The sequence below is a fragment of the Amblyraja radiata genome, chromosome 17 (genome assembly GCF_010909765.2).
Source record: "Amblyraja radiata isolate CabotCenter1 chromosome 17, sAmbRad1.1.pri, whole genome shotgun sequence".
Classification (NCBI taxonomy): Eukaryota; Metazoa; Chordata; class Chondrichthyes; order Rajiformes; family Rajidae; genus Amblyraja; species Amblyraja radiata.
Genome location: NC_045972.1, coordinates 19,183,578 through 19,196,050, shown reverse-complemented (window position 1 = coordinate 19,196,050; position 12,473 = coordinate 19,183,578). Strand labels below are relative to the sequence as shown.

At 42.9% G+C, this 12,473-nt stretch overlaps 1 long non-coding RNA gene across 1 annotated transcript in view; it reads right to left on the bottom strand.

Moving 5' to 3' along the window:
* The window catches only part of LOC116982557, a 36,686-nt gene extending 32,981 nt beyond the window's left edge, over positions 1-3,705 (bottom strand). The window contains exon 1 of the long non-coding RNA XR_004414492.1: positions 3,483-3,705. This is a non-coding gene — a long non-coding RNA (uncharacterized LOC116982557). The remainder of the gene's footprint in view (positions 1-3,482) is intronic.
* Positions 3,706-12,473: the final 8,768 nt, after the last annotated feature.

Here is a 12,473-nt window from a genome sequence, read left to right as displayed (position 1 = left end):
AACTCCCTCTTAAATATAGCCAATGAACTGGCCTCAACTACCTTCTGCGGCAGAGAATTCCAGAGATTAACCACTCTCTGTGTGAAAAACGTGTTCCTCATCTCGGCCCTAAAAGATTTCCCCCTTATCCTTAAACTGTGACCCCTTGTTCTGGAAGTTCTGCAGATGCTGGTTTACACCAAAGATAGACACAAAATGCTAGTGTAACTCAGACAGCATCTCTACAGAAAAGGAACATGTGACATTTTGGGTTAAAACCCTTCTTCAGAGTCACCTAATTCTTTTCTCCAAAGAGGCTGCCTGATCCACTGAGTTACTCCAGCATTTTGTGTCCTTCTTGAAGTTAATTCACTTCAGAAATGTCATGTTTATAAGTTCTGGGAGCAGAATTAGACCATTCAGCCCATCGAGTCTACTCCACCATTCAATCATGGCTGATCTTTCTTTCCCTCTCAACCCCATTCTCCTGCCTTCTCCCCAGAACCCCTGACACCCTTACTAATCAAGAATCCACTAAAGGCACTATCACCTCAGCACTGACATCCACATTCACACCACTGGTGTGGCCAATTGTAAGCAAATCCATAGAAATTATCTGCAGTTTATTGATTTATAACCCGAAGAATTTCCGGTTGGTTAAATCGCAACAAATTAAGTATAAATCATCAATTTGGTCAATAGCTTTTGGTGTTGCTCATTGTTTGGAATCATCAATACCCTTTGGTATTGCCCTTATTGCTTGGAATATTACTCCCATGCCATTCCCAGCAAGGGACCAGATGGTTGGGGGAGATGAGATGAGTTTACCAAGTACACATCAAAAGGTACCTGTGGCTAGAAACAGGGAACTGCAGGTGCTGGTTTACTAAAAAAAATGCATAAAGTGCTGGAGTAACTCAATGGGGCTAGCAGCATCTCTGGACATGAAGGTTTCAGGTCGGGGCCCTTCTTCAGAATCTATGAACTGGATTATGTTTCTCAAGTTAATTCATTTCATTACCTTAGCACTATTCCTAGATGACTTGACACAGCATCACATATTACACCATTTTCAGATCCAAGGCGAAATCTCACTGTTTCTGGATAACAAGTTGCTTCCTCAACTACAAGTTTGCCAGCAGTTATGGATGCTTCAACGAGTACTCAAAAACTCTCCTCCTTTCTCCCACTTTCACAAGCAATCTCCAAAGGACACCTCTTGGACCGTGTCACTTCCCCGGGTTCCTCTCCCGTTCGGTGCCTAGCATCCATTCTCCACCCGTAAAACGCTCCGGCACGTTATATAAAAGTCACGAAATAAAATTACGTCCTCCCCCCACTTCTCCGTTATACTGATCCTAACTTGGGCCACAGCCTGAAACCAAAACTAAGTGCTGGAGGAACTCGGTCAGTCAAGAGTCCATAACCCTACACGCCATCTACGCATATCCCTCTTCAGATGCTGCCCGACTCGCCGAGTTCCTCCGGCACTTTGTGCTTTGCTCAAGATTCCAGCATCTGCAGTTCCTTTTGTCTCCATTTGGGCCAAACCCCGTTCATTCATCACTTCTTTACCTGCTGACTCACACAGGCACTCAGACCAGCGGGACCCCGATTTTAAGATCCTTATTTGTAAACCCTACCCTCCTTGTCGTCGCTACAACTTCCCGAAGTCCCAAAGTTTCTGAAACATACGGACCTCCCCCTCGCCTTGCTTCAATGCGCTGGGTCCTCCTCTCTGTCCTCTCTCTCTATCTATCTATCCATGCCGCGCCTTCAAAATTGACCCAGGTTTTTGGCAATCGGAAGCTACCCCACTGCCAAACTTAAACAGTGGTCCCGCCGAGCGCCTAGAAGGGGTGGGGGGTCCACTGCACAAAACTCGCGTGTCGAATACAAGTCGCTTTTTTTTAATAGCAGAAGTGGGTTTAAGTTGCGGTTCAAGGGGACTTGGTTGAAACCGCAGAAGGAAACGCGGCGTGTTGCTTAGCAAGGCACAACATGCAAACTTGTAGAGACAGGTACTTAGCAAGCAGAACGAGGGCCGTGTGTGTTTCAAGCATCCAACCCAACAACGAGGCAGCGACTCACCTTTCGCCTTATTGCAATCTCTGGGCAAAGCCCTGCGGGCAGCTGGGTGCCTTCTGTGGCTTCTCGGAAGCTAGACACAAAATGCTGGAGTAATGCAGCGGGTCAGGCAGCATCACTGGAGAAGACGAATAAGTGACGCTTCGGGTCCGGGCCCTTCTTCTGACTGGCTTCTGCAAGGATCTGAGCGAGGGTGAAGCGTACTCTCTCTGTTCAAGTCTCCATCAGTTGTGCCTGCACTCCGCTCACCACCTATCCCAGCACCTCCACTCGCGTCTCAGCCCACAGGTCCCATCAAAGAAGCAAGCCTGCGCGCACACACAGACACAATACACGTATTTATATAAGCATGCGAGGAATTATAAACTGTCAAACAATCTGAGGGATGAAAAGAGGATAGGGTGCTCTGATCCCTTTCCAACGTCTGCCTGACAGCGGCAGACTGATGCGTTTGTATTAGAAATAAACGTTCACTTTCAATCTTCAAAATAGCTAGAATGCTGCCTGGATTTAGCAGTACTTTAATAATTTGGACAAACTTGGGTTGTTTTTTCCCCTGAAGCGTTGGAGGTTGAGGGGGAGACCCGATAAAAGTATACAAAATTAGCAGAGGCATAGATGGGATAGACAGTCAGAACCTTTTTTACCCCCAGGGTGGCAATAACAAAGACCAGAGAACGTAGCTTTAAGGCGAGGTGGGCAAAGTTTAAAGGAGATGTGCGAGGCAAGTTTTGTTTTAAACACAGAGGGTGTGGGTGCCTGAAAGGCGCAGGCAGGGATGGTAGTGGTGAAGGCAGTTGCAATAAAGGCGTTTAAGAAACTTTTAGATAAGCAGAAATAAGGAACTGCAGATGCTGGCTCACCAAAGCCAGACACACAACGCTGGAGTAACTCAGCGGGTCAGGCAGCATCCCTGGAGGGTACATCGCTTTCAGTCTGAAGAACGGTTCCGATCCGAAACGCCACCCCATCCTTTTTCTCCAGAGACGCTGCTTGACCCGCTGAGTTACTCCAGCACTTTGTGTCTGTCTAATGGATTGGTGACGTTTCGGGTCGGGACCTTTCTTCAGGAATATGAATTTGCAGGGGACGGAGTGATGTGGATCATGTGCAGGCATAGGACCAGTTGAATTTGCCATCGTGTTCAGCACATACATTGTGGGTCGAAGGGTCTGTTCCTATGCTGTACAAGTGGTAACTCTACGCTCTAACAAGTGGCAATTTTACAAGTCGTTACAGGACATTTTAGGGAACGCTTTTGAAAGGCATATTATTTTACCGTTTTCGCTCTGGTTGCAAGGGCAGTCCGTGAAACTGAATGGGACATTGAGAATAGAGGGGGCGGGGGCAACTGACACTGGGACAAAGGGTGGGCGGCTGCAGCCCGCTGCAAACTTGACTTCTACTTTACCTACCCTCGGCTCCAAAGGCTGCTACCACGCTCTCAGTTTCCTCTTTATGCCCATGCACCTTCAGTTTCCCCCCCCGGACGAAGCGCCCAACTGCAGGCTCCGGCCGCCTCCCTGTATTGAAAGTCGCCAGAAAAGCCCAGCATTAGATCGACGAGCACATGGCGAGCGGCGCTTGATTAGCTGAACGTTACCAGGCAGCGTCAGCTTATGTTTACCCAGGTTCTCGCGAAGGTGTGTCTGCTTCCTCCCCTCCTCTCTACTCTCCTCCTTCCTTCCCTCCTCTCTTCTCCACTCCTCCCCTCCCATACTCCCTACTCTTCTGTATTCCTTCCTTCCTCCCTCCCTCTCCCCCTCCCAACTTTTTTAGGGTGTAAGCCTGCTCGCACCGCCCTTCCCCACCCGCGAACAAATTGGACGGATGCCGACTAATTGCAACGTTGTTGGTTTGGTGTCACTCGGATCATCATTTAGATGTTATACGTTACGGGGGTAGAGACAAAGCGGAATATCGCTGCGAACCTGGCTTCCCATGGAGGTAAGAAAGGGTGGCGGCGACGTGTTGAGGGCGTGGACCAACAGAGAGATACATTGGCCACCGTTCGTGTAATTCCTGGACAGAAACTATTCCGGCAGCAGCAGCAGCCTCTGCCTGTGGGTGTAAAGGAGAAGCAGAACAAAGGTGTACAGAAGCTTCCTTCCCCTGTGAATGTCCCAGTCTGAATTTGAATCTTGACCCAAAATAAAGAACTACATCAATCAAAAGAAAGAGAGAAAAGTCCAGCTGAATCCCTCCAGCACTTAGGGGTTTCATAAATAAAAAGAGGCGTGTTCATCTCAATACAAATTATATATGGTAATAAGACGTTCCCCAAAATGGCCTGTGAATTATACATGTTTCCACTTGGCACACTGAGGACCAGTAAATACGCGTTTAAAGCTATCATTAAAAACAAAGTTCCTCGGTTTAAATGTTTAAAAAAAAATAATCCTAAAGCTGGAAACAAATTGAAATGAAAAAAAATGTGAGGAGCGATTAATTTCAATTTTAAGCAGTAATCGAAATAAATAAATAAATGCCTGCAGTTACTGGGGCTCTGAAATAGGATTTAAAACTTCAATTTTTTCAGTGCGATGGGAATGTTTAAAAATCAAAATAAACTTTATTCATAATTAAAAAAAATATATATACACAAAACAAGAACTGTGCCAAAGTTCTTCCAAAAATTCTCAGCAGCGATGTATACATTCATTTGCACCGTATTTGGCAAATGCCTTCCCTCCCACCACGTTTCCACTACCATCACCCTACATTTATATAGCAGACTGCATTTACACAGCGCCTTTAACGTGGTTATAAGATCAGGAGAGGTGAGGCCAACACAGAAATAAAAATCTGCAAGCTACTGAGTGTTAAATGAGTAAAAGCTTAGGCAGTGATGTAGGAGTTACCTTTCTATCCTTGCCTGGATTCAAGCCACTGCCTTTGACATTCAACAAAATACCCTTTCAAGCGTGGTTGCTATTTGCTGCAAACAAGGTTTGCTTAACCTAAGTGTTAAAGAAATGGCTTTAAAGAAATAAAAACGAGTTCCTATTTTAGTTGCATCTCATTTGGTTTGATAAGAAATTGGAGTTACCCTCCTTGACGTCTTTCTAATGGAAGCACTTCCTTAATATATTGAGAATAAATTCAATTGTCAACCAGGTGAATCAGACCCAATCAAATTCCGTTCTTAAGTGACTTCAAGGGTGAAATTACAAATGGGATGTTATTTTAATAGGAAATTTTACAGGCATTTTGTATAACAAAATACCTAATTCCAAAGGAAATGTACAAAGATGGGTTGGAGGCTGAAGATTTAATGTTTAGTTTAGAGATACAGCATGGAAACAGGCCCTTCGGCCAACCAAGTCCCCGCTGACCATCGATCACCCGTTCACACTAGTGTTATGTTATCACAATTTATTATCCATTCCCTACACACCAGTGGCAACTTTATAGAGGCCAATTAACATACATACCCACACATCTGTGGGGAACCCATCGGATCACAAGGAGAACTTGCAAACTCTACCCAGACAGCACCTGAGGTCAGGATCAAACCTGGGTCTCTGATGTTGGGGTGGAGGACCTGTTTTCATGCAGTATCAATCAATCATATACATTTTATTAAATATCCTCTCAGCCACCTTCATTTTAGGGATAACAATCCCAGTTTTGCCAAATTAGTGAAATCTTTTTTATATCTTCTATAGGATCTTCACATTTTTCTGAATGTTGGGCAACTAAATTGGACACAATACTACAATGTTTAATGCACAATACACACACTACTTCACTTTCCAGTTATGAATCCACAAAGCTCATCTGCGTTACTATATATGCTCTGTCATTTTCAAGGAACCCAATTCTTTCTGTTCCAGCAATGATAATGAAGTTATTGGCTATTTCTAACAGTCAATCCCTCTTAATAAGTTCACAACAGGCCCAGTCAAATGACAGGAAAATCCAAGTGCATTATGACAACCTTAAATCTGGTCCATGGCTCTTCAAAACATGATAGATATTTAGTATTACTTGGGCAATGGAGAATGCTAGAATTAGGCAAAATTATTTACAAACCAGAGTGTGCCTATCCTGTTCTTGGCAGAAATTTGCCCAAAGTCAACAGTAAAGCAGGCTGAACTTGTAGCTCATGTAAATTATAGACTTACTTGAGAAGAACTAGATCTTGGATATAGTTACTAAACATGCAGTGAAGAGTCGGTAATGCTGTTGCTTCACGACTCCAGTGATCTGGATCCTACATCCTCCCTATAACAGTGTGGGTTTCCTGGTTGCTCCAGTTTCCTCCCACAGAAGTGCTAGTTGGACGTTGGTCTGAAGGAGGGTCCTGACCCTAAACGTCACCCATCATTTTTCTCCAGAGATGCTGCCTGACCAGCTGAGTTACTCCAGCACTTTGTATCTATCTGCTGGTTGGAAGGTTGCTTGGTTACTGTAAAGTACACCTCAAACAGGTAAGATATCTCTGCTCTCCTGGCTTAAAATTGTCCTTCAAAATGCACGTCAAGAAATAGATTAGCTGGTTAGGTAATACATCAGTGTGGAAGAATGCTTTACGAAGTTAGCTGATGTTGTTACTGTATTGACTGCATTAAAGAAAAGTGCTTCATTGATTATAAAGGGCTGTGGTAAAAAAGTAGACAATTACCCATATAAATACAAGATAGACACAAAGTGCTGGAGTAACACAGCGAGTCAGGCAGCATCTCTGGAGAAAAAGGATTGGTGACATTTCTGGTTGGGAACGTTCTTCAGACTGAAAGTAGAGGGGAGGGAACTGGTGGTAAGAAAAGGTTAGAAGCAGGGCTGGTAGCAGATGACCTAGGAAGGGTGGAGTCCATAATGTCTTCTTTGTCTATAGTCCAGTGTTGCTTTACGCAGCCCTACTCCACCCCAGATTTGGGTTACGTTGGAGACCTTAGGCCAAACAATCTACTTCATGATGAGATCCAATAAGGGCTTGCTTATCTCACTGTAAAAAAATGTATTTTAGGAATAAAAGTCTGGGGGGGGGGGGGGGGACGACGACATGCGTTTCTGGTGAATTAAAGCAGATTTATAAATTACTTGCATCTCAAAATAAATACTTTTGAGTATAAAATGCCAGTCGTTGCAAAGTGCACTCTACTGATTCAGATTTTATTCCCAATTGGGAGGGTAGAAATCAGTGTAGCTGGAATCTTACAAGATAATGGATGCAGATGTCCAGGGATTCAACAGAAAGTGATATCTTCCATGTGACATTAATTTTATTGAAGAAATACATTTTGGAAGCCATTAATATTTCCATTGCACAACCTAATAGGGCATGAGCTAGCAACTAACAATAGGTGTCTTTGGTTTGATGGAATAGCTAATATGTTTGGTTATAAAACATAGGCCCAAATTAAGACATTTCTTCTTGGTTATAAAGTGCCCAGTTCAAAAGGTGTTGAGAAATAAAAAAGAATTTTACTGTAATGTTGCCCAGTAAGAGAATGAAACAGCTGGTATTTGATGAGGGTGACAATTAGATTTGAGCAAAAGAGACTGAATTCATTCACCTAAAAGGGGAGGTAAATGTTGAGGATAAAATAAAATTTGAGGTTATACTCATCCCTCATTCCATAAAATATAAACAACTTGTCTACAGGTGGATTAGTGTATTCTTGCTACAAAGGCAAAAATAACCTTATTGGAATTTAAAGAATCTTGGAATTGCAACATAGCTACAATGGAAATGAGCCATGGTGGTTAAATGATGACTTTGAATAATTTTTGGAGAAGCAGTTAAACTTCTAGCACAGGGAAGTTGCTTCAGTTTGATGCAGCTAGAAAACAAATCTTATTTTATTTCCTTAAACTGCAAGTTTCCCAGCCAACATTAAATGAAGAACTCTCTAGTTATAATCATAGAGTCATACAGCGTGGAAACAGGCCCTTCAGCCCAACATGGCCATCTACACTAGTCCCACCTGCCTGTGTTTGGCCCATATCCTTCAACACCGGTCCAACCCATGTACCTGTCTAATTGTCTCTTAGAGACTATCTACTTTCCAAGTCAACCTCAAAGAAAGAATCTATGTTGCCTCTCTAATGTGCAAAATATGATGCTTACAGAGCTGCTACGTTACAGCGCCAGAGACCCAGGTTTGATACTGATCTTGGGTGCTCTGTGTGGAGTTTGTAAGTGCTCCATGTAATCACATGGGTTTCCTCCCTCATTCCAAAGACGCAAGGGTTTGCAGGTTAATTGATCTCTGTAAACTTGCCCCTAATGTGTAGGGATTGTGGTAGAAAGTATAATAATATAAAAACAGTATGAATGGGTGATTGATAGTTGGCATCACAATGTAGGGGCCTGTTTCTATGTCGTATCTCTAAAAAAACAACATCTATTTTCCAGAATGGATCAGTCCATTTGTACCCATCTCTTCACTTATAGAGGATGCAGAGTGGTAGCCAAGAACAGGGAACTAGAAGCAGGTCTAATGGCCTTAATTTCTATATCAACACCACTTTCTCCAATCTATTGCTCTCTCCTTCAATTCCTTCAGTGTCAAATATTAAGCTGCTTTACTCCTCCTGCTCTTCAAATATTAGCAAACCTCAGTCAAGCTGCCGCAACATACATTTTAGAAATCTGTACATCAACCTGATGGATTTCCTCATGCTAATGGGAAGTTCAGTATGATCAGAGTAGTGAAAGGTTTACAAGTTTAGTAGAAATATCATTATAGGGAAGTTTAATGTTCCATTTGTTTTAAAGTAAAAGACTATATCAGAAATTAAAAATCTGGGGTTCAACAATGAATTTCAAAGGGAGTTTTGGAAATAGGAAAAGGGAGATGCAGGATCCGTCCATCCATCCATCACCGCACTGATCGGCCACGTCTGCTGTGTGTCACCGGCACCTGCCCTCCTCTGCCGGCGTTGGTCGGCGCGGCCTCCGGTCAGAGGAGCGGCAACCTCGAGATCCTGGGGAGGCGAGGAGAGAGTGTGGGGGAATTGAGGGAGAGGGGGTAGGGATGGAGTGGGAGGGGAAAGTGGGGGAGGTGAGGATGGAGAGTGGGGGAGGAGGGGGGCAGGAGGGAGAGAAGATTATGCAGGGTTGGAGTGACTGAGCGTAGGGGAAAGGAGAGGTGAGGGATGGATTTGAGAGGGTAGGAGGAGAGGGGAAAGACAGGAGGTGAGGATGGAGAGTGGGGGAGGAGGGGAAATAGAGGGGGAGGAAGGGAGTGTGAAATAGAGGGAGAGGAGGGCAGTGGGGGAGGTGAGGAGTGGGGGATAGAGGGATAGGTGTGGGGTAGGGAGGGGAGAGGAGTTATGGGGGAAGGATTGACTGAGGGTAGGGGAAAGGAGAGGGAGGGAGAAGTGAGGGAGGGATTGGGGGAGGGGAAAGAAGAGGAAGGGTGAAGAGGAGGGGGAGAGAGTGCTGGGGATGAAGGGAAATGAGCCGCACCTGGGCAGTTGGGGGCATGGGTGAGTGGTGGAATATTGCGTTGGGGAAACGGGTTCTGTTGTGGGACCAGGCCTCCCGTGTGACAGGGACCCAACGGGCCCCACTTAGTCTAGTTTTTGGTTAAAAGCAAATATAGAGCAGCACAGTGGCGCTGTGGTAGAGTTGCTGCCTTACAGCACCAGAGACCCGGGATCGATTCTGACTGCGGGTGCTGTTTATACGGAGTTTCTACATTCGCTCCGTGACCATGTGGGTTTTCTACAGGTGCTCTGGTTTCTTCCCACGTTCATAAGACATGCAGTTTGAAGGTTAATTGGCTTTGGTAAGTAGTAGTGTATAGGATAGTGCTCATGTACAGGGTGATTGTCGGTCGGGGTGGGCTAGGTGGGCTGAAGAGTCTGTTTCTGCGGTGTATCTCTAAACTAAACACACATAAAAACGGATCAATACTCCAGCGGGTCAAGTTAGTCAGTAAAGTTAGTCTTGTGGGTGTTAAGTGGCAGTGAGCATCTTTACACCAGATTATTGAATAACCTTCGGACATCCAAAAGTAGTGCATGAAGTTTTGATTGCAATTACCATTGTGGAAAAATATTGTAGCAATCCCACCAAACAAAGATGATAAATTATCTATTCTACTGGCCTTAATGGATATATAATCAGCAGGATGTCAGAGACCTGATTTTCAAAGAAAGCTCACATCTCATGTCAAGCTGAATGTAAACATCATTTTAATGCATTAGAAAGCCAACACCTCTAATGATACAGGTTCACTCAGATTTACTTGGGGCCTTTGGCAAATCTCCACATGCAATATTCACAGAACTAATCAGGACTGGTGAGTAAAATATGGATTGGTGAGAAATTGGATTAAGAATAGGAAATTGAGACGAGACACTGCAGATGCTGGAATCTGGAGCAAAAACCAAACTGCTGGAGAATTTTTGAGACTGAAGAAGGGTCCTAACCCAAAACGTCACTCATCCACTTTCTCCAAAGATGCTGCCTGACCTGCTGAATTACTCCAGCATTGTGTGTCCATCTTCGAGTTACTCCAGCATTTTGTGTCTATCTATTGCAGGAGGAATTCAACCGGTCAGGCAGCATCTAGAGGCAATGGGGAGTAGATTTCAGGCTGTGACCTAATGCAGGGTTACGACCAGAAACAGCGACTACCCTTTCCCTGCACAGATCCTGGGCTGAGCCTCTCCAGCAGCTTTTTTGCTTATTATAAGAAACGTTACCCCAGACTTTTAGCCGTCTCATGAAGTAGGTATGTTGCAAAGCCTACCTGAAGCGTCGTTGAAGATCTGCTGCTGAGGGTGTGCGCGATTTTGGCGCCGTTTAGAGGGGGCGGGTTTAAAACGCGATTTTCTCTAAGCTGTTCCAATCGAAAATGTTCAGCCTAGTTAATTATTAACGAAAAATCGCTGGAAGACCCCGTCGCAAAAGCTATTATTAGGTTTAAAGGCCTTGAATAATAGTTATAGTAGTTTAAAAATCAATCTCTAAACCCGCGACCGCCAGCAACCGCAGGGTCTCATAAAGCAAATAGTAGAAGTTAGGTTGTATATTTTTACATTAAAAAGGGCTTCTAAAGATCCCTTTATACTAAGTTTAATATTGCGAGTAGCTCAATTTGGGCCCATTATATCGCGCAGTATTTTTCTCGGCATTTGGGGCACAAATCTACCGCAATGTGAACGTTCTAAACCAGCGCGTTCCACAGGGACCCACTGGAAAGCTGATTTAAATGGGCATTTATTTACAGCAATTAAACACTAAATTCCTTCCATTTGGCCTATAAATTAATGTAAATGAGATTTAAAAATCATGTTTTATTGTGAATTATTTGTGAATATTATTTGGACATTTAGGCTATTTAAAAATGTTAATCATTTATTAAGAAATGGATAGATGTTTAGATCTAGTAATTGAAGTCTGAAATTAGCTACCATTAGGTAACTAACTAATTATATGCTTTAATTTCAGGTCATCCAAGTAAGATTATTTTATATTTGTTTCAGAATGCTTCAATCTATGATAACTGAAAATTTCATTCAGTTCTCTTAATTTTTAAGAAAGTTATGGGCTTTTGACTGTTCACGATCACAGCTTTTTTGTTATGTCCATAGAAAATCAATAGGGAACAAGATGCTCATTTCCCAGTATGAAAATGGCCATAACTTTTTAAATACTTGAGATATGAAAGTGAATTAGGTGTCAAATTAAACTTATTTTTATGCTTTATCTGATGGGATAAATTACAGACTTGATTTTTAAAATCTCAAAATTTTGTAACATTGCTACATGAAGGAGCCAGTTAAGAGTAGTAATTCAAGAGACTCTTGCTCTCCTCACACAGATAAAGTGTTAAATAGTAAAGAAAACATGGACTAATGTTTGGAAAACATGGATTAACAATGCAGATTTATTGGGGCCTTAGGCAAAATTCCACATTCAATATTAGCAGAACTACGAGTAAAATATGCATTGGATAAAAAACTGGATTAAGTGCATGTGAAACTTCCCCTACATTGGACCATCAGTCATGGTCAGTACACAGCCATTACAGAAACCTCTTTCTACTTCAAACATTAGACATTACGAGTACAAGAGGAACAATTCAAGTTAACACAAATTCCAAAACTGATCTTAAAAAATATTTATTGCTAAAAAAAAAGGGAAGTAAATATCAACCATTACCTAGGAAACAACCAAAGAATTTAGGGGATTTCATAATATCTTTTGGACGCCAGATTCAATGGGTTCAAGTACTAGATTGATCAGGGATAAGTTCAAAGCATCACAAAAGCTTTTCCTGCTCACTTATTATACACTTTTGTACACATTTTATCCCATAAAGAAATTGACAACATTTTGTTCGAGAAGATTAATTTAAAAGTTGCCACATTCACAATTTTCAAAGCTCTCGGGCATCGTGTATTGCAAATAATGATACCATGAGTCAATTCCGGATTTTATA